We start from the raw sequence: 21,584 nt of genomic DNA on the forward strand, positions 1-21,584 counted from the left end.
AGGAATGTGAAGCTTCAGCAAGCACTTGCTCGTGCCGGATGAACGTGGCAGGTCTGACACACTTACTATTGCGTGCCCTTCAGCCTTCAAACCGACATACTTGGGTAACAGACAGCTGCGGTCACAAGACGTGTTCCGCGAAACTTGGTTCAAAACTGGCTCGCATGATTGCAGGCACCTGCACACAGAATAAATGGAGAAATATGCTTCCATTTCGGGGTGTTTATTTCAAACACTCACTATGTGTCTCGTTTCGCTAAAATGCAAATTCCGCTTAAATTTTGTGCTTGGCTTACCCCATCACAGCCGAACATTTCGCAGGACCAGCAGAGACCACTTCCGCAACATTTCCGCAAATTGATGGAGGAGAAACACAAGGCGGGATGCCAGTGGATGTTAAAAGTAGAAATATCTAGTGCCCTCCAATATGGCGACTCGCTTAGCCAGTGTCGCCTTGTGAATTTATATTCCGTACAACCAAATCAAAACCATTTTCCCAAAGCAGAAGGAAGAAGATTTCTAACGCATGCCAGTGCTGGTATTCTTCACGAAGGAATACACGCGGGCCGCGCGTACTTTGGCCTGTGCATGCCTACCGAAACACTTAAGTAAGCACACTTGTATTCAATAGCTTCGCTGCACTTGTCTGTTCTGCCGAGTTGCAGGATAGCGCAAGCGAGAGCAACGTCAATTTCAGTGAAACTTCCCCCGCCAGCCAAACGGATGTCTCAGAGCATCGTGCGCGCTTGGCTTCATTACATGGTGGAGACATTACTGGATAGGCCACTTCTTGGCTCTTTTATTCATAAAATACATTCCTGTACTAACAACGTGGCAGCTTCCTGCACGATATTTGAGAAGAAAATCAAGTGTCGCGAATGTTCGCAAATACTAGATGTAAAAGCTACGTTTGGCATTCCTGTTTAAAGTAAGTATTTGATGACATATCCTCTTTACCACTGCACATTTTTGTAGCTTTGAGCTGTGTACTCACCGCATATCTTTATCTTTGTGCTGTTCCGTTACGGTTGCGTTATGAGGTATCGCAGTTTATAGTATTATATTATGTAATACGGGATATAGCGGATAAATGTTCCAGTTGTAGGGAATGTGCTTGTAATTCCCAATATTAGTACCCAGTCTGCATAGTACATAGCGCTGCTTGAGTATTGCAAGGAGATTTCTCGTTTGACGCAGAATGTTCTATGTGGTGTCAAATGGCCTAGAATTCTACGGAGGATAAGATTACTCACTGAAATGAAGGCAAAAGCATATGTGTGAGCTTTGCACCAACGACCTTTCCGCCCCCAAACTGTGCATTCAGAGAAGCTTTAGACGGCCACTATAACAGAAACGTTTGTTGCTTGGGGTTCCGGTTGGTATCACACAATACGTGGTGTTGTGATGCACACGTTTATGAAAATAACTTATATAACGAAGAAGTATACCAGAAATAGCGAACGTGGCTGTAATAGCGCAAAATCCATGAAGAAGTTGGCGCTGCTTGAAGCTCCTGTAGCTTAAAATACAAGGCCATGAAATACCCAGAGTGGCAGGGTAAAATATCTCGGCGTATGGATAAACGAAGGAGCGGCTTACGTGGAGAAGAAACTTAAGACATAGTGGGGATACAACAGGTATGAGGTGCTAAAGATGATGTGATCGGGGTTCAGGGGCCTAGGCTTCTCCGAAGTGGGGCCGGGAGGAGACGAGACATCAAGGTAGGAGCAGCCAGGGAGGCGAGGCAAAGAAAAGCGTTTCTGTACACTTTCTACATATTGAAGTATGTAAAAGTCGAGAGAAAAGGACAGAGCCGCTGGTGGATATGCAACTCCACCTCTTAACCCTTCGCTTATCCGCGGCTAGGGAGCTGTGGACATGGACTTTATATCGCGCAGTCCATTCAGTAAGGCATTGATTCAAGGTGCCGCCCAGTGCCGAAGGTGGTACTTGAGCCTCCTAGCACACCATCATGTGGCGAGGGGGAAATTCCTTGGTGGCGACGGGGACCTTGCGCTTGCTGTGGAAATGCAGCACCAAGCTGAGACAGTCCGTTATGTCCGAGAAGTCCGCCCCTTGCAACCTTGCAATGGCCACTTTCCTACGGCACTTAATTCTCTGAATGTCGCGGGCACTCCCGTTCAGCGAAAGGCTGCATGCTTTTGCTTTCGCAAACAATAGGGAATACTCCCTCGTGGTCGCCCCTGCGAGCCCCACATGAATGGATCGCTCCCCATCCTTCCGACCTGGCGAGGCGAGTGACCACCGCAGCACGTGGTGGCTACGGAACCCCAGCCGTTTTCCCTCGGACTGGGCGTCATCGATGATTGCCGCTCGCCAGACACGCTTGGTTCATGTGTTCTAGCCGCGTGAACCTAGGCTGGGATCCCAATCATAACAAGGGGTATTTGGAGAGGAATTATGGTGTCAGTGCGATTTTGGGCATAAAGGCAGATGCACAGTTGAGGTTAGAAAGAAATCAGAGAGCTGTTGGACAATTAGCCCTAGATGCCCACGGCAAAATCACTAACGGGGGGATACAGAGATCACCCTGTATTGCCCTGTTTGTGGTTTTGCCGTGGGCACCCACGGCTGGGCATCTTTCAAAGCGCGAGAAGCACGAGAAGCTCAGAGAAAAATATTATATGATGAACGCCTGAGGAAAATGGACGGTAACTGGTGGGCAGGTGGAGTATTGAAGCCGTATGAACTTGAGTTTTTGTCTTCCTCCATGAGACCTGCGTTGAAACACACACGTACGTAACATTGTCGCCAAAGGAAATAAAATATTTGGATTCATTATGCGGTCACTTAAGCATGCTACACAGGATACTAAATTTACGGCTTATAAGATTCTGGTACGCCCGATAATGGAATATGCGTGTGAGGTGTGGGATCCGTACACAAAAACACTTAAAACCGAACTGGAGCAAGTGCAGCGACGCGCACTTCGCTTTATTTATTCTCGCTTCCGACGACAAGATCCACTAACCCCACTTTATACTTTAGCGAACTTACGCCCTCTTCAACATCGAAGGGAACAAAAAAGACCTATTCTTTTCTATACGATTATGAACAACATCGTACACATCTATAGGCCGCAATACATAAGCTTAACCCCTTCATATATCACTCGGGATAAACATTGCAGGCATGTTAAAAAACAAAAGTTTTCTAAGCACTGCTACCAGCATTCCTTCTTCCTATCCACAGCGAAAGACTGGAACAAACTACCAGAACATGTAGTGCGCGCATCAAGTGTAGATATGCTCTCTGCGAGTGTTCGTGAATTGTTAGTATAGTGCCTGATTTATTGCGCTTTTTATTTGTGTTAAATGTGGTCTTTTTACACTGTTCCCTGCTTGGTTGCATTGAGATTTTCGCAAATGTTTGTTGGTTGCGAACAGATCATTTCCATTTTTTGATGTGTTAAAACTTGGCACTGACTGGACGATGCTTGTGTTTTGTTTATTGTGTTCCCGCTTTGAAGTCTGTACTACTCCTATCTTGGTCCTGAACGGACTGATAGTATCACGAGTAAATAAATAAATACCTACAAATAAATAAATAAATAAATACGAAGATGGCACAAATACAGTGTGTGGTAAATCCGTAGAAACACCTTAGCATCTTATACTCGAATGCGATGGTATCCATCCGGATCTAGATGCTGGCGTAGTCACTCTCCCGGAGGCCTTAGGGTTTGGAGACACCAGTGGTCGGGTAAATGAACCTGCGGTGTAAGTTAGCAAAAAGCGATTAGAAGACTGGTGGCTGAAACGCTGAAAGGTGACGCAAGTGTAGAAAAAAACTTTAATAACAAAAATGGCGACATAGTTGGGGGATTCATACCAGCATTCAAGATATAGGAAAAAAGCCGAGCAAGGTTGAACCTGGCACCACCCTGTTTCATAATTGTTGCTTTAAAATCAATCAATCAATCCGTCCGTCCGTCCATCCACCCACATACCCGCTTATCCATCCATCCATCCATCCATCCATCCATCCATCCATCCATCCATCCATCCATCCATCCATCCATCCATCCATCCATCCATCCATCCATCCATCCATCCATCCATCCATCCATCCATCCATCCATCCATCCATCCATCCATCCTTCCATCCATCCATCCATCCATCCATCCATCCATCCATCCATCTATCCATCCATCCATCCATACATCCAGATCCATCCATCCATCCATCCATCCATCCATCCATCCATCCATCCATCCATCCATCCATCCATCCATCCATCCATCCATCCATCCATCCAGCCGTCCGTCCGTCCGTCCGTCCATCCATCCATCCATCCATCCATCCATCCATCCATCCATCCATCCATCCATCCATCCATCCATCCATCCATCCATCCATCCATCCATCCATCCATCCATCCATCCATCCATCCAGCCAGCCAGCCAGCCAGCCAGCCAGCCTGCCATCCATCCATCCATCCATCCATCCATCCATCCATCCATCCATCCATCCATCCATCCATCCATCCATCCATCCATCCATCCATCCATCCATCCATCCATCCATCCGTCCACCCGTCCGTCCGTCCGTCCGTCCGTCCGTCTGTCCAAAGTCCATGCAATATAAGGAGGAAACTTTTAATGGCTCATGCTCGCGGTCACGATCGTGTCCGTCCATCCGTCCGTCCGTAATGTTTGATGATGTCATGAGTGGTGTAGCATGCCGCGTAGCAACGTAAAATAAATGTTGATATCATCAGTGCTGTATGTTGTACCTTAAAATAAACGAAGACGTTTTCAGTGGAGTAGTATGTCGTTACTTGAAATTAATGATGGCGTCATCAGTGGTATAGTTGCGCCTTAAAATTCATGATTACGGTTTAATAAGCCACCCCAGCTTGGGGGGTTCGCCGCTGACCTTTGTGAAGCTGTACTACACTTGGGAGGAGAGGTGTTTGCCACAAATGTTTTTTTTTGTATTTTGCAACATTTTTTCCGTGGTTCGGTTTCCTGTAGCTTGCAGCATTGCGTACTTTGTTGCGGGTCCCGTGTAACCTAATACTAAACGCTGTCGCTTTACTAACTACACACAATGAGGCATGCAAAAAGGGGAGTGATATGCTGTTCTGGTAATATATTTTATTACTTATTTGTCATCATCTCGTGTTTTTGACTAAACTATTTTTTAGGCCGCTTCAGAGTGTTGTCTAGCCGCTTGGACGAAACGGAATCTGGACATATACTTCGATCTCGAAACAACGGCTGTATATATTCAAATCATAAATTTGTTGTTTGTTAGCGGTGTTTGAGACGGTCCGCCCCTTTTAAAAAATTTGTAACGTACAAGTTTGTTCATGAAGTGTCGAGTCACACCGATAGCTCCATTTACAAAAGCTTTATTTCACTTTAATTTCACTCGCTCTGCCTTTTTTTTTTACTGTGTGAAATAAAATTTGAAATTTTGCCTTCCGCAAATACCCACAAACGCCTTTCGCCTAAACGCATAATCATGACTACAATAAGGAAAAAAATACGGATGATTTAAAATTGTTGAATATGAATCAGGTGCTTTGGCACACCGGGTTGGGTATTGCCAAACCATATCCCGTATGAGCACTCGAGCAGACGACGCACTCAGCGAGTTAAACGGCGATTGTTGCTGAAAGGTGTGTCTGAACGCAACCTAAATGTACATACACTCCATAAAAGCGACAATTGCTGGAAGGTGTCTGTGAGCGCCACCTTAAGGTAAACTATACACACACTGAAAGCGGCGATTCTTGCTGAAAGGTGTCTGTGAACGCAACCTAAAGGTAACATACTCTCACTGAACCAAATGTCCTACAAAACGACGGGACCAGCAGCGTTTAAATGCAGTCTTATTCGTTTTGTCAATATTTCTACTATTTGCCCCCAGGTGACGCTCTTCAGAGGAATGGTATCCATCCGGAAGTTGGTGCAGGCGCAATCACTGTTCCTGAAGCTCTGGGGTTTAGAGATAACAGTGGCCGGGTGAATAAACCGGCGGTGGAAACTAGCAAAAAACGACTGGAAGATTGGTGGCTTAAAAGCAGAGAAGTGACATAATGTTAGTAATGTAGGAACAAAATTTAATAAATAGAATGGTGGTTTAGTTAACCATTCTAAATCAATAATTATGATATAGGGAGAAAAATGAGCATGATAGCTACTGCTACCACCCCGTTTCAAAGGGGACGCTCCTATATTCCATCCATCCATCCATCCATCCATCCATCCATCCATCCATCCATCCATCCATCCATCCATCCATCCATCCATCCATCCATCCATCCATCCATCCATCCATCCATCCATCCATCCATCCATCCATCCATCCATCCATCCATCCATCCATCCATCCATCCATCCATCCATCCATCCATCCATCCATCCATCCATCCATCCATCCACCCGTTTCAACGGGTATGGCCCTGATCATCATCATCATCATCATAAACGCGCCAGAGCGTCGTCTGCTCGAGTGCTCCTACAGGATATGGTTTGGCAATACGCCACCGGGTTACACTTCAGCTTCGATTTCGGTCGAAGCTTGGTTTTCAAGTTCACGCAGGCTTCACACAAAGATAGGTGAAATCGGTGTTTAGGGACTTTATTGGTGGCGCTATTTAAACGTGGAGACCCCTTTGGTATACCCCAATTGCCTCAGCGTTGCTTCACTATCGAAATGCAACCTCTGCGGTCTTGATACGAGTAGAATCTGTGGCATCGGTTTCAACCCATGAGCGCTGTAGCCACTGATGAATCAGTGCTGGTTCTCGTACAGCTGGGCTCTCGGGGAAGATTTCCTGCTGTTTTATAAGTCTGGTGTTTTTACCTTTAAATATTCTTTCCGTATAACTGTTTTCTGTCGGCACGGGCGGCACCATGAACTTTGACGTTGTTCCTGTGTTAAAAAAAAATAAAAATAATTCGGATGTTTTGCTTTTTTCAATGCCTCAATGAGGAAACAACTGCACTTATTCTGATTCCTGCCTTGAAGAATTGTACACACTTATGTCCTCATCACATTTTAAACAAAGCGAAAAAATACCAATTTCAATCTACCCTCTGCTTTGAAAAAGGTAATAGACATTTTCAGCTCGGTAGACGAGTCCCGGAAACCTCATTTTTAAAAATAAGCCCACGCAGACCAACAGTCCATCATACTTCTCATATGAAATACTGTAATGAAAAACGTCCTACACAGGTAATTGTTTCTTTCCACAGCGGTATTTGTTGCGTCCAGATACATCGCTGCTAAATTTCGTTTCCTGTGTTTTCCGTTTTATAAGCTACGATTAATTCTCTGGCCTTCTCTTCTTCGGTGCTTTTTAAATGTATGGGCTTTACCGCGCGATATGAGCTTGATATTCTCGGTGGATTTTTCACGTGCCTTTCTAGCGGACTGTTTGCACGTTTTCTTCTAGAGGGTGAAACACCGAAGCTTGTGGGCAACTTTTTCCTCTGCGTTGACTTTGATTATTTCATAATGTTCTATGCATTTAACAGAGATGTTAAGAGCATAAGAACAACCTTAAAAGCGGAGATGTTCGCCTGAAGTAAAAAAAAAGAACAACACTAACACATTTTGTTAATTGGAACATGGAAAAAAGTTCAAAATATATACTCAGCTCTTAGTGTAATCTCACAGCACTAACCACCCTCTCCCAGCGGGCTGAGCTCGAATTCCTGGTAGGAGCAGACGATCTGCGGTTTTCTGAAAACATCAGTTTGTGGGGAAATGCGACATATGCTGCGGTGTGATGTAAATTCCGGAAAACGTGGTAAAGTTTTAGTATGACAATTCCTTCTGCAGTGCGATTGATACCAACTCAGCTAATACAATATCTCATCCACAGTAGTCCGGCAAACGCAGAAAACATCTGGACAAGCTCTTTCGAAGGCTTTTACTTCGTTTTGCGCAGTTTGAAGAAGTTTTTATCGCACTACCTTGCAGGCATGCTGACAAAATCCATTGGGACGACGCATCTCCGGCAATCGTCGGCAATGGAATTCAATTCTGTGTCACTGATGAAACTTTTACTTGTTTCCTCTTGTCTTACATCGAGAGGTCTATGAAAGCTTTAGAACAGGAGAGTATGGGCAACGCTAGACTTGATTACTTGAGCTTTCTGCCCCGGATGCCGGCGTGCTAGAGCAACGCTAGAAGGCGTTACACTTGTACCTTCACTGTGAATAACAAGCTGGGGGTGGAAAAAACAAAACGTTAGTCCTTATACGCGTTGTATTTGTTTTGAGTTCTCTTGACACAGCAGCGCCGTGGTGGGACGAACCCGTTTTTTAAGCCTCGCGTTACTGCCATTATGTGGTTTAGTGAATAATGCTTGATTGATCTACTTAATTTTCTCGTGTGCTCTTGAATGCCGCAATGGGTCGAATGTGGTGACAAATGAGTCAGCCGTCTACGCGCCGTGTGTTCCTTAAAGAACTAGCTTGTAAAGCCTGTAAAACCACATACCTGCTTGTAAAACTGATGAGAATATACCGCAGCATTATGTGAATACTTGTCTTCTTGGGCTCGGCATTTTTGCCGAAAATAGGAGTATTAACCTGTATTCGGTAGCCCAAGTTAAGGTGTCACCGTTGGGCAGATTTACCTCGGTACTATTTTTTGCCCTCGAGAATTGTAGCACTGCGAACTTCTTGGCGTTCAATTTCAGTCCCAGCTGGTGTTCACAGGTAGCAGCCAAGATGGCCAGCTGCTGGAGGGCTTCCACGTTCTCTGCAAGCAGCACCATGTCATCGCATACGCAAGGCCAGGCAGAACCTAAACTTCCGCTGTTTCCTGATACATATATGTAAGCGAAAATCCGAGCCCTCTCCAGCAATGCATGATCGAAGCGTGCAACATGAAACGGACTGTGTTTGAGGCCCCTGTTCAAGTACATGGGCTGTGAGCGGGTTCCACCAAAGGAGGTCACAACTGTAGTGCTACTATACAGACGGTGGAAGAGGTCGATCCACACAGACGGCATTTTATGCGCAGAAAGGCGATTGAAGAGGTGTTCGTGGGGAACGCTATCATGCGCCTTGACATCATATAGGGAGCAGCCCACCTGGCCTCCAGATTCTAATCGAGTAATCTCTATCGTTTGGATTAGCACGAAAATGTTATTCTCTAGGCGTCGTCTTGGGCGGAAGTCATTTTGCAGTTCGGTGAGCACGCTAATTTTCTCTTGCCACTCACTAACCCCCTTTCAAAACCTGCGTGAACAGCCGGCATATTATGCTTGTCGCTGTGATCGGCCGATAGTCCCACAAAAGCCCTGCAAAAACCCTTTCTTTGGAACAAGGCTGACCCATCCACACTGTCAGTTCGACGGGACTGAATCGCCAGCGATTACTCTGGTAAAGGTGGATGCAAGTGTACCTCGCGCAACATAGCCGAGGCTCTTCACCACGTCTGCCGGGATGCCGTCGAGTCCCTGCATTGTGTGGGCCCCAGTGTGCGAGATAGTTGGGTCCAGGGCTGCCTGGGTGACATTCCACGTAGGCTCAGATCCTTCTGTGGGCTGGATGAAAGCTAGCGGGCTAGGACGTTTGTGTTCTGCCGTGGTTACGTCCGTGAGCAAAGAAGTGTACGTATGCGAAATGTTCAGTGTTAGGTGGTGCGAGATGTCGCTGACCCACTGACCAGTACTCAAACAAACTAGTACTCTTAAACGAAGGAACAATTCTGAAGGACGGTTGCGAAGCAACCCGTTTGGCGACTATTCTACAGACCTAATATACCAAAAAATACGGTACGCATCTCCCTGTAATTCATACATAAGCAATGCCAGAGCTTATCTCAATCTTTTCGCTCCCTAACACTAAAAGGCTTCAAGTCATCCGAAAATCTACTGTCAGTACTTTGGTGCACGGTCTCTGACCTAGGAAGAAATAACATAAATATGACCGTGACTGCACCGAGATGTGGTTTCGATCCCGTGGTGGAGCTGAGAGATCTGTGTCTGGCCTCTACACAAGAAAACTATGCGAGGGCCATTTTTTTGTAGCGAAAGCTACACTACTGTAGGTTTTCAAGCCGTCGGCGTTTCACCGTGGCACCGTGGAAGACAACGAAGGAAAAGAAATAGAAGAAGAAGAAGAAGAAGGGAAAAGAAGAGGAAGAAAAGAAAAAAAAGTAGGAGTATAGAAGTAAAGAAGAAGGGAAGGAAAGATGAAGAAATAAAAGAAGAAGAAGGAGAAGAGGAAGAACAAGAAGTACAAGGAGAAGAGAAAGCAAAAGAAGAAGAAAAAGGGTAAGAAGGAAGTAGAAGAAGACAGATAACTGGGTAGTTGGTAGAAACGACCGACAACAGCGACTTGCTAGGACAGAAGGTTTGTTCGAACGTTGTGACGGCGGCAAATTAAATACAGGGGTCCGCTGAAAAATTCGCCGTAACACTCCCAGCTTTCACTATGTCGCTAGGTTCAAGACATGCTTAAACCCGCACAATTTTTTCTTTAATTTTTGCGCATATAATACAGAGGGGCTACAACCCCAATAACAGTACTGTGACGATTCCTTAAACAAGTGCCCCAGATAGCTTGCGCGAGCGTCTTCTCGACGGCACCCAAACCCGTTTGCTTGGGTTAAGAAGCGGGAAGGGAAATAGTGAAATAAACGCTCTCCCCGCTTATAGTGAGGAGAGACAGTCTGTATCCCGCTATCAATGTGTGCGGTCGGCTTTCTGGGCGCCTCTTCCCGCACCCCCATCAGGGCACGTTGGGGACCCACGCTAGGCGTTCTTGAGGCTCGTCCCTTACAAACGCTGTAACAAGTGCAATAACATTAAAAGCGGCTGCCGAGCGCCCTGACCCTTTAACTAACCCTCTCTGCCTATGTGTGCGCTACATGCCATCGTCTTCAACTTCCATAGTGTACAATGGGCTTGAAAACGCCACTACAGCATTGCCCTCAAGGTGGGAGGCCCCATTCGGAAAACTTTTTAAATGAGCAGTGACGGCTGTATTAACTTCGTGTATTTTTTTCTGATTAAGCATGTTTTATTCAACTTATTCAAGTATTTAAAATAAAGTTTTTTTTTTTTTCAATTTATTTTTGGGGAGTTAATTTTTCGCAGAAATATGTTAAAGTTGCTAGTCACGCCCGCAAGAATAATTAACAATTGGAAGGTTGAATTGAGGAATGCTTTGACACTTACGTAAATGGCTGGCCCTTGCAATAAACTAGAATAAATGTAATGTAATGAATATGGAGAAAGTAATCTTTGAATACCTGAACGAAGTAAAAAAAGAAATCATCCATCTTCACCTCATTTTTTAAAAAATAAGTTGTAAATTAAATTATTATCAATATATTTAAATTATTCTAGCAAACAACTGTATATGAGGAATCAGTTGCCAAAATGTAATTTCAAAATATTCATTCAGAAAAAGTTATCACAGTTTGCGTAAGAAGAGGCAGAGGAAAATGTTGCTTTGAGAAAAACGTAAAGATTTCAGGATGACTTAAAGATGTGAAAAACATCACATACAGCTCTAAAATGCATAACGGCTCACAGGGAGGGGCCCTCTTGAGATGCATTAGAATCTCGTTTTGTTCTTGTCGTTCCCCTTTGCTTCTTCCTAGCCCGTTTTGTCGCATCAGCTGATTTGCATAGAGGCTTTGCATTCGCTGGTGGTCTCTGGCCTTGCTCTGCAGGTCTCTAGTTTAATACCAGCCTTGCTCAGTATATTCAGGGTGCTTATACTGCCATTATTGAAGTGTGCTACAGCACCATAGAAGGCAAACAGAATGATAGGAAAGCTCACAGACACGTCCTTGGGAACCCGCTGTCTTATCAGATAAGCCCATTGAAACACTGATTTGCATTTTGTGTGTTGCCATTCAGACACTTTGATAGGAGGTCGTCTGAACACCGAACACAGCTTTCACACTGTTCAGCTCATCATTTGAAGCCCTCCTTTGTGCACATACTTCCATTGGCTAAGTACTTCAACCCGTTTATTCTCGCACCAGCTGTTCGGTCCACAGGCGGGCACAGGTCGTGCCTGGGCTGTTCGTCAGTAGAACTGCAGTGAAAGAGGCTGGCCAGGGTGGCTTGTTTCATGGCCGAAAGGTTTCCCACATTAGCTCTTGTAGCAATTTGATAGTAGTTTTGCGGTGGTAAATAAGGGCATCGGTTAACCTTCCCTTACCACCAAGTCCACACCCTGATTTCTTGAGTTTTTTCAGGAGGCAGCCAACATGCTCTTGGATATGTCCAATGCATTCAAGCTTCTTGACGCTGTTATCTCCATACATATCCTTTACAATGCACAGCTCTTGTCATCGCCATCACCGTAGTAGTCCAGGTACTTGAAGCCTCTTGTTTCTTGCGACCTTTTAAATACCATGTACGGGCCAACCGTCCCCATACGATCTGCACTAGTAGTCCTTTATGGTTTGCATGGTAGGAAGTGTGACTTGCCTTCCTCTCCTGAAATGAAACACTTTTTGGGCTTAGCTTGCATTTTGTTTTGCAAGCCTTGCATGTGCTCGAAAGAGCCTCGAGTCCTCGACATACGTAACGTTTCCTGTGTCAACAGAAATCACTGACGCACACCCGTTCAAAGAAGAATGTCAACGCATCTGCCATGTTCCATCGCCTGAAACCACCACACTCATCGCTCTCCAACACACGACTAACTTCTGTAGCAGCATTAACCATCGACTCCGACGCTACTGTTCCAACCACTGCTGAGAGCCGAGAAGATACCCTGTTGTAGACGGAATGTCGCGAAGGGGTAGGCATGTTCATTCCCTTGCAGAATGTTGGCGCACCGGTATGGCCTTTTCATAACTGGCGCATTCCGTACACCAGTCGAACAATGTTCTTATTCGCACGCACCACCTTTTTCGATGTGTCAAATTACCGCTCGAAGCCACACTCCACACACACCACTGCACAGGTAGAGCAAATCCCTTTGTGGAGCGCATATTACTATATTCGTGCATTCAAGGCATGCCAGCAACAAAACAGAGAAGAAAGGATGTCAAAGTCAACGATGCTGTTCTCTTGGAGTGTAGAATCTGGCAGAAGGGCTTCATACGTTTTTGCGATGTTCCTATGTTTTGTCGCACTGGGCGTAACACCCGCGTCTGGTGGCTGGGAAGATGAACCCTGCGTAGCGTGTTGATTCCCAGCAAACTTGAGTTTCCCCCTTTTTAAAGCTTGTAACTTGGCCATTCTGAGACTACGTACTGTCTGATTGCGCTGAATGGTGTATCTCAGCACCTGTTAAAGTTGCAAAGCGCTCCTTTGCAACTTAAACAGTGTCTAAATACAAAAATAAACAACAACCGTTCATCGAGCGTCAGTTGCGTCAGTCATCCCCCTTGTGGCCGCTTTAAAAGATTGTAAAAGAATAATAAATTCATAAGTAAACTTAAGAGTACCAGTTAATGTCACGGATATGAAAAACTAAAATATACAGTGAATAATAAGCATATATAAGAAACACTAGTAGGTTCTGAAACCGGTGCAATTTAGTTTCGGTTTCAGAATACCAAGATAAGCGTTTAAAACTGGCTGTAACTCCCAAACCAATCGCGATAGAACCATAATTTTATTACGAAGCGTACCTGAACGTTTACAGATACTTAAAGCGTAAAAACAAAAAAAAAAGGAAGTTTTTGTAAAGAAATTAATAATATTGAGATTTTAGTGTGGCCTCCCACCTTATTAAAGTGCAGTACGCAGTGCCAAAATTTTATAGTGCGCTACCACCAAGGACCTTAGTAACAGATATCGCTGCTCTTAGTCCGATCTTAGTCTGAAGTCTACCGGTGTAACCCCATAAATTCCAACCGAAATTGCAGTGAATGCCAGCGATGTGTCGGCTCCTTTCCAAGCCTGACTTGTTTTTCGTTATTGAAGAGCACACAATACCTCTATCTTCAGTGACTTCTCACACCTTGCTGTGATGGTGATATTTGTATTGTCTTTATCTTGCTCCATATTTCAATTTCCTGTTGGTTATATTTGTAGCGTGTAACAACGTTAATTTAATTTAGGCTTTTCGTAACATCACAACAAAAGACTGCATCAATAGAGGCGTCACAACTGTACACTGCACATGCTCTCCGTACTGACTGTTTACAAAGCATCTGCGTGAGTTTGTAACGCAGGGCTCGTCTCTGGACACGCAGTTAGAACAGCAGGCTTCAAAGCAATTTCTATTATTTGATCTTTTTCATTTTGATTGAGTTGCATGATATCCTCTTCGGATCCGCTATGTCCGCAGATATCAATCAACCACCTGCTTCAAATTGCCACTGTTATGGGCGTTTTTGCGCCGGTTTAGTTCTTATTCTGTCAGCCTGACTGAATCAGGGCGAACATGCTCTGTACGCTGGGTCTGTGAAGGTGCTAAATGTTTACTTTTTTTTTCTTGCATGAGGTTACCCTCCCTCCTATCATCCGCATAAATTCGATTCGAAAGATAGGTCACCCGCACTGCAGTGATCCTCTTAGTTTCAGCCATTCTCTGAGCCGTATTGTATCAGTATGTTCTCTCCAAACATGGCAAAAAACGGCAGAAATAAGTGCGCATTCGCAGCAGTAAGGCTATCGGCTATCTGCTTCCTACTTCTGCTGAAGAATCGGTGTGCGTGTGCCGACACTACGGCAGCCATTGTGAAGGTACAGTCTGGGACTCCAACGTCGACGACAACAGGAGACGACTTTTACTTCGAGCAGGGGTCACGAAACGTCGTGGTCGACAATTTCATCCAAATGCCTGCTTGGGTGAAAGGCAAGCTGCTGGGGGCCAATGTGCGGCCCGTGTGCGAAGCGGCGCTACGCAGGACATTCCGTGCATTCGAGAACGTGGAGCCGTGGGCGCTGAGACGTGAGTAAACGCTCAATCTTCTATATATGTCCAGCGTATTCCCTGGGAGAGAAATGCACACTCAGAATAAAAATCACCACCCATCAATGTACGACCTACAACTGTACATATTCAATGACATGAAATGCCCGCAGCGATACGATTTATTGCCAGGAGACGCAGTTTTTCTGATGTGCTTTGAAAAGAGGGGTCGAAAATACGGTAGGGGAAACCATAAACATTGATGAGGTTCCTAAAATTTCTGTGCACGTTTTAATGGAATAAAAATAGCATATTGTTGGCACTGGAGCCGCAGGAGGATGTCTAAACAGAGCCAGAAGAGGCAAAGAAAAGTAAGACTTCGCATGTGCTACTGACTAAAAGGTTATTTTTGTCTAGCTATGCCGAAGTGAATCCGAGCTAAACAATCCGAACTAAAGAACAAACACAAATTACACAATGGATCGTCGTACCCCTCTGTGTATGATGACGAACTATCCGGGTTGCTGTTTCCGGAAATTCTTCTCTCCAAGCCTTTAACCAACTACCAAGAACGTAGTTTAGGAAGTACCTGGGTCGCTTTTTGATTGTTTAATTAATTTATTTAATTATACTGCATGACTTCTTCGGGTCCATATAGGAGTGGTTCTAGTCACGAGTACATACCAACAACATTAACAAAAAGAAAAAAAAAGAAAGGAACACAGTGGGACTGGAAATAGCCAACATAGTCAAATAACCAATTTTCTTGGGCGAAAAAACGTTCAACTTTTTGAATAAAGAAACCAAGGTTTTCAGTGTTAAGAATTTCACTAGGTAACGCGTTCCACTTTTGTATTCCCTTCGAAAAACAAAAAGTGTATTTAAATGTCACACAACGCGATCGGAATGGCCTAACTCATCTTTATTTCAGGTAATCCTCTTACTATATGAAACCATTATCGGAGTCCTCCACTACGGCGTCTCTCATAGCCAGAGTCGCTTTGGGACGTTAAACCCCACAAACCAACCAACCAACCAACCATTATCACACAATTTGCAAAAGAATTTCATGTGGCAGCTTTTCGACGGCAAAACAAGGATGGAATCAGTGCAGTGATGCTCATGGCTGTTAGGCTTTCCTGACGTGAGTACTTCGAATATGTGAACCGTAGTGCTTTACACGAAATTTTTCTAACTTTTCGATCAGGTACGCTTAAAGTAAATAGCAGATTCAGCCGAAAATAATTAAAAAAAAAAGCCTTCCGAAGAGGGTGGCCAATATTTCTTCTTTACTACTGCAGCTTCTACGGAGTACGCTGCCTTTGTAATTACGGTATAATCTGTTATATTTACATATTAGATTCGAGCGCATGCATGGCACGTGCCTGCTGTAACATTTCTGTGACGATTACATGTCTAACGCAGTGTTTGATGCCTCGGGAAAGTATCCGACTGGCTTTGTCCAATTATCCCGTGTTGACCTGGGAGCCTTCGACGCGTGCATCGAAACGGAGGTTCGCGGTACCTTGACAGACGAGGTGTCAAGAGGCCAGTATTGCAACCTTGAGCTCAGTTTCAAGAACTTTACCATATGGGAGACATTTCTGGCGCATTTCTCGGACGTGATTGATCTCAAGGTAAGTTAAACCACCCTGCGTCTAGTGTGTCAAGTACTGAGCGGAACGTGCACTAAGCGAAAGCAAGTCTCGATTTGGTTTTGCTTGGCGACCCGCTCAGGAGGCTCGGTGGCTTAACCGTTTTGCTGCTCGCCAGAGGGGCGCTGTTTCAATTCACGGGCAGGGGGGTAAGATGAGGCTCAAAGGTTTCACTCGGTATATATATTTCTGTATTTTGGGAATGGGCAATACACACATGATGCTCTGCGATAGCACCACTCATGAGCGAAGGTATTGTTGCGGTTCCGTCATTGTCTCCTTCAGCGCCAACCCAGTGACAGTACAAGGCATTCCTGGACGCCTGCTATTCATAATTTCATAACAAGCATATATTGAGAAAAGCCTGTCGATGTGTGCTGAAAAATTTAAGTTTTTGTCCTTCGATCGTCTTTATCCTTGCCCTGTTGTGCGCTGCAAAAAGCAAAAACAAAAAAATAACGATGGAAAACCAGCCCGACAGCTTGTTCTCTTCAACTTTTAACTGTCCTGCGTAAAAAAATAATAAGGGAACAAATGTCTCTGTTGCCCATTCCCACAGCATTCTTATAATTTTTTTTTTGATACCAATGTGTGGAAATACGGCTCCTTATAATGAATGTTCCATTGATCCATAATGTACGATATGTCAGCATGGCTGAGCAATGGGGTTTTGGTGTCAATAAAGACTTGAATATTGATTGCTGAGTACAGGTTCACGCATTTTTAGGACGTCATTTTAATGAGCATTAACCCCAATGACACAAAGTTAAATTTGTACCTGGTCTCGTCTGGGGCGTTTGCTTCGACCACATTTTTTTCTTTTTTTTTTTTTTTGCTGTTGCTATTACGCATTCCGCTTCTCAAACGAGAGGACCAGTCTGACGTGAAATCGAGTGCCGTTGAAAATTTGGAGGTAGCGTCGAGTAACTGCAGTTTTATTAACAGTGGTTGTCGTAACCGCATCTCAGTCTGTCCGTGTAAAATTAAAATTATTTTCTGCAGCAAGTTCCTTGCTCCTGTACGTTGTTAGGAGAAGGTCATGCGCTGCAGTCGAAGCTATCCCTACTAAAATGCTTCCGTTTTATACCTTTCACCTTTTTCTCGCAAAATAAATTATATAATTTCCTCGAAATTCCACTCCCAGGGCCAAATGAGAAATTTCACATTACAAAGAAATTAGTAAATATCTGCTGGTCATTAATTCTAGACAGAGCCATATTATTTACAAAGCAAAGTTGTCACACGCCTGCAGGCGAGAAGTTACCACCCTAAAAGAAAAATAAAAACATTTAAACACTGGCGTAGTTCACTTTCGCAAACGTTTCCTTAATGGTGCTGATGGTTGCCTACCAGCGTAACGCAGTTTGAAGGCGTCAACGTTTGTGCGCACGATAAACGATATACGAACTGGCGCGCATGAAAATAAGAGAAGTAGCAGGAAACAAACAAACAGAGGAAAATAAAAAAGGTAACGCATACACGCCAGCAGTTGATCTTGTGTTGCCTTCTCGATCTGACCTGACTTGAATTTGTATTCCGCGGGTTATAGTATTTCCAGCCATGAACCAACTAGCCCAGCAACGTTGGCACACCAGTCTTTTTTTTTTTTTTTTTCAGGCAGCGCTGTGTTGCCTGATAAAAATAAATCGAAAGTTTCAATATGCCAGAATCATTCATGTAACTTGGGCTACCGTGCCATTCTTGGTGTCATATACGCTACTTCTGCAACCAGAAACGCGTGAAGGACCTGGATGCATACGTTATGCCGCAGGGTTAGATATCATGCCTGAAAAAAAAAAAAAAAAATAGGGTCATAATTTCTTACCCCGCATCAACCCGGTCAAGGCTCTTCAGGAGAATACTCAGCTGAACTGACTATATATGGGCTGGTGCAGCAACGACGCGATGCTCTTAGGCTTAAGATTAACCTTTTTCACTTAACTCAAGCAGGCTGCGCTTATGCTCCATTACACGCCGTATTGTCCCCGCCACCACCAGTTACTCCTACCTGTCTCTTTGTCAAACTTGACGGTCATCGTATTCTCTTACGTTATCGTTCCTTCACGTGAAATTGCGGAGCAAGGTAAAAACATGCCCCGTGGTTCCATCGTTACATATGTATGTGGAAGAATCCAGGTCAGCAAAGCAACAATATCAATATACTGTCACTACAATCTTGTTCTTAATAATTGAAACTTCTAGGTTTCATCTCATTCAACCCCCTCTCTCGTTCTGTGCTGAGCTGGTTGCTGTCTAAGAGGATATTAGTTCTATGGCTGCCATTTCCATGGTTCCTACGTCCCGCCCTTCAGTCCAGCAGGCCTTCACACAGGACTTCTACTCCGACGCATCAGTCGCTGTCCAGAATTATGCCATAGCATATATTGTCGGGCGCCTCGCATCCCTCAAATAATTCGATTTAAGTGGGTCCCGCGTGACCTCGAGTTTCTAAAGCTGTGAAGACTTTTCTGCCTGCTTGACGAATATATTTTCATTATTTCTTTAGCTCCTCAGTATGGATGATGCTAACCTCCTTTTGCCAAGTAAGGAGCACCATCGAAATTGCGCATATGCTCCTGCCCTTGAGTGTGCGGTAACCCTCCCCTTCGGTCTCACCCGTGCAGGGAACATTAAGTTTAGAAGGATCCGTGTCGGGATCACCTTTCCTCTTTCCGTGACTGGGAAGTGGCCTCAATTTCCACACTTCCCTCAGCCAGGGAGACCTGTCAGAAATTCAAAAACCTCTCAGCGATACATTAAGGCGAAAGCTTTTAATGCTCATACTGTCGTCGACAAAAGCTGTCCGCGTGAGCGGCGCACCTGATTGGTCGACAGAGAAGTGATGTCACCAGCCGCCAAATTCGAAGCGACCAACCAGAAGTCTCATCGGATAATTTACGACTAATAATAAAATAGTCAAACAGATGCCCATAGGAGCCCATAGGAGGTCATCGTAACTTCACTAACCATCACTTACTAGTTAAGGGGTGTTTAATTAACACTAACCAGACATTAACTAGCACTCAAAAAGTGCAAATCAATGGGTAACTATCACTAACCAATAGTAATATGGTTGGACGTTTCGAGACGTCATAGCCGTCAAATGGTGACGTCATCGGCCGTGACGTCGTGACCGCATGTGACGTCATCATGACGTCACATCCGCTCATGTCTAATAACCGGAAGTAACAATGTCGTCACGTCCGGTCATGACGTCATGACTGGTGATGCCGTCACTAGGAGATTCCCACATATACGAAGCTGACCGCACCGGGCGTTCCATTCCGGCGTCCGTGCGGCACCTTTCATTTGGAGCTTCCTCGAACGCCGCACCACAGAGCATGTATAGAAATCGACGTAGTACAGCAGGCATCAGCGGCGTTTAAGATTGGTTGACAGCAAAGAAAAGGCGCAGTATCTATCACAATTCTAGTCAATCACAAACGCCTGAGCAGCGCGGCGGGGAAGGCTTCCGCCTTGAAGCGCTTTACCGAGCCAAAGTGCCCCTGAATTTTTCATAATCTCTGTGTGGTTCCCAGGCGCTGAAGCCAATTAGAACTCTGCTCCTGACACCAGAGGGTTCCCGACAAACTACCTAACCTTACACACACATCGGACGCAAAAACCAAATCATCACACCTTTCACGACTTCATTAGATCGGCAAACATTTTTTATTCATTGATCACAAGAAGCCTCTTTATTTCCTGAGACACAACAACTCTAATTAAATAAAAGCGCTGGAAGCTTATGGGGTGTAAAGACAGCAAGCGTTAATTAATAACACATTTTTAACCCCGCACTGGGCAAAAGTCACACTGAATAGACCCAAATGTGTAATCTGTTGTATCTAGGTGTAGGTGAGGAAGAATTGCATTTGGAGATTTCAACGTCCCGTTGCGAATGAGGCTTTGAGGAGGGGGGGGGGGGGGGGAGGGGGTCTCAGGATTAATACGCAACCTTCGGTTGTATAACGCTCGCTGACGTCGTACAGCACATCTACTTCGCCTCCATCAAAATGCGAGTGCTGGAGCTGGACTGATCTCGCGCCTGTGGGTTAAGATCCAACTGCAAAGACACGTGCGGTAGGTTAAGAAGCTCACCAAGGACATGGACCATCATAACGTTTGTGAGTTTTCAGAACTTAACTCCTGACAGACGTTCCACTATACATATTTCTATATCTCGAACACGTATAAGCAGGTTCGAATTGGAGCAGACTGTTAAGCCAGCTCAGACCAAACCGAATCTGGAATGCCTCAAACCTAACTTGAATGCTGCTAAAAAAAAGAAAAGGTTGCCCGACACCCTGATCCTATTGACTGACTTGTAGAGTGGTCGTATTCAAAAGACAACTTCGAGATGCCGCTTCCCGTACAAACAATTCTAACTGAATGGTTGCCGTGAAAACAAACTTGGCTTTTTACTCCTGCACATTTACGTTTCTCTCTCCCTATCTCTCTATTTCAGGTGCTTGAGTACAAGGACCTATTATTTCACCTTGATACGCATCATATTCGCATTGGAATCTGCTTTCTCGATGACTGCTCCCAGCAAGATGTACAAGCCATTGCAGACTCAGGTATTCCTGCGACGAAGTACAGGTCGACTATATTCTAGCCATTCGCTTTATTCGGTGGCAAACGCTTAGATGCGTAGAGCTGCACGTTAATAACAGCGGAAATGTTTCCAATAAGGAGAGCTGAGAACATAATAGGTAAATACATTCCTAGAAAACACCCTCTTCTCCAGCGTTAACATGGACAACAAACATAGTACTCCTTTATTAGATGTGTTCATGCCGTTTTGTACTGTAGAACCTGGAATGTCGCATGGTTTCTCCTTAACATACTGCATAATTAACGATTAAGTAGACAAGAGATGGAAATGATAGTTCCACTATACCCATTGCAAATACAAATATGCTTGAGGTTTCACGCTTCGTTACGGGGTCGAAATAAAGCAGTAATTTTAGCTGAACTTGCAAGCCTATTATTAATGCTCGTTTACATTCCTTGCCAGTTTTCGACAGTGTCTTCAGAACGAGTCACTGACTACGCGTCGTACTCAATTTGCACCACTATCTCTAGCGCTACTTCCCTCCAA

This window comes from Amblyomma maculatum, chromosome 1 (genome assembly GCF_055883805.1).
Source record: "Amblyomma maculatum isolate TAMU_Amacu chromosome 1, ASM5588380v1, whole genome shotgun sequence".
Taxonomy (NCBI): domain Eukaryota; kingdom Metazoa; phylum Arthropoda; class Arachnida; order Ixodida; family Ixodidae; genus Amblyomma; species Amblyomma maculatum.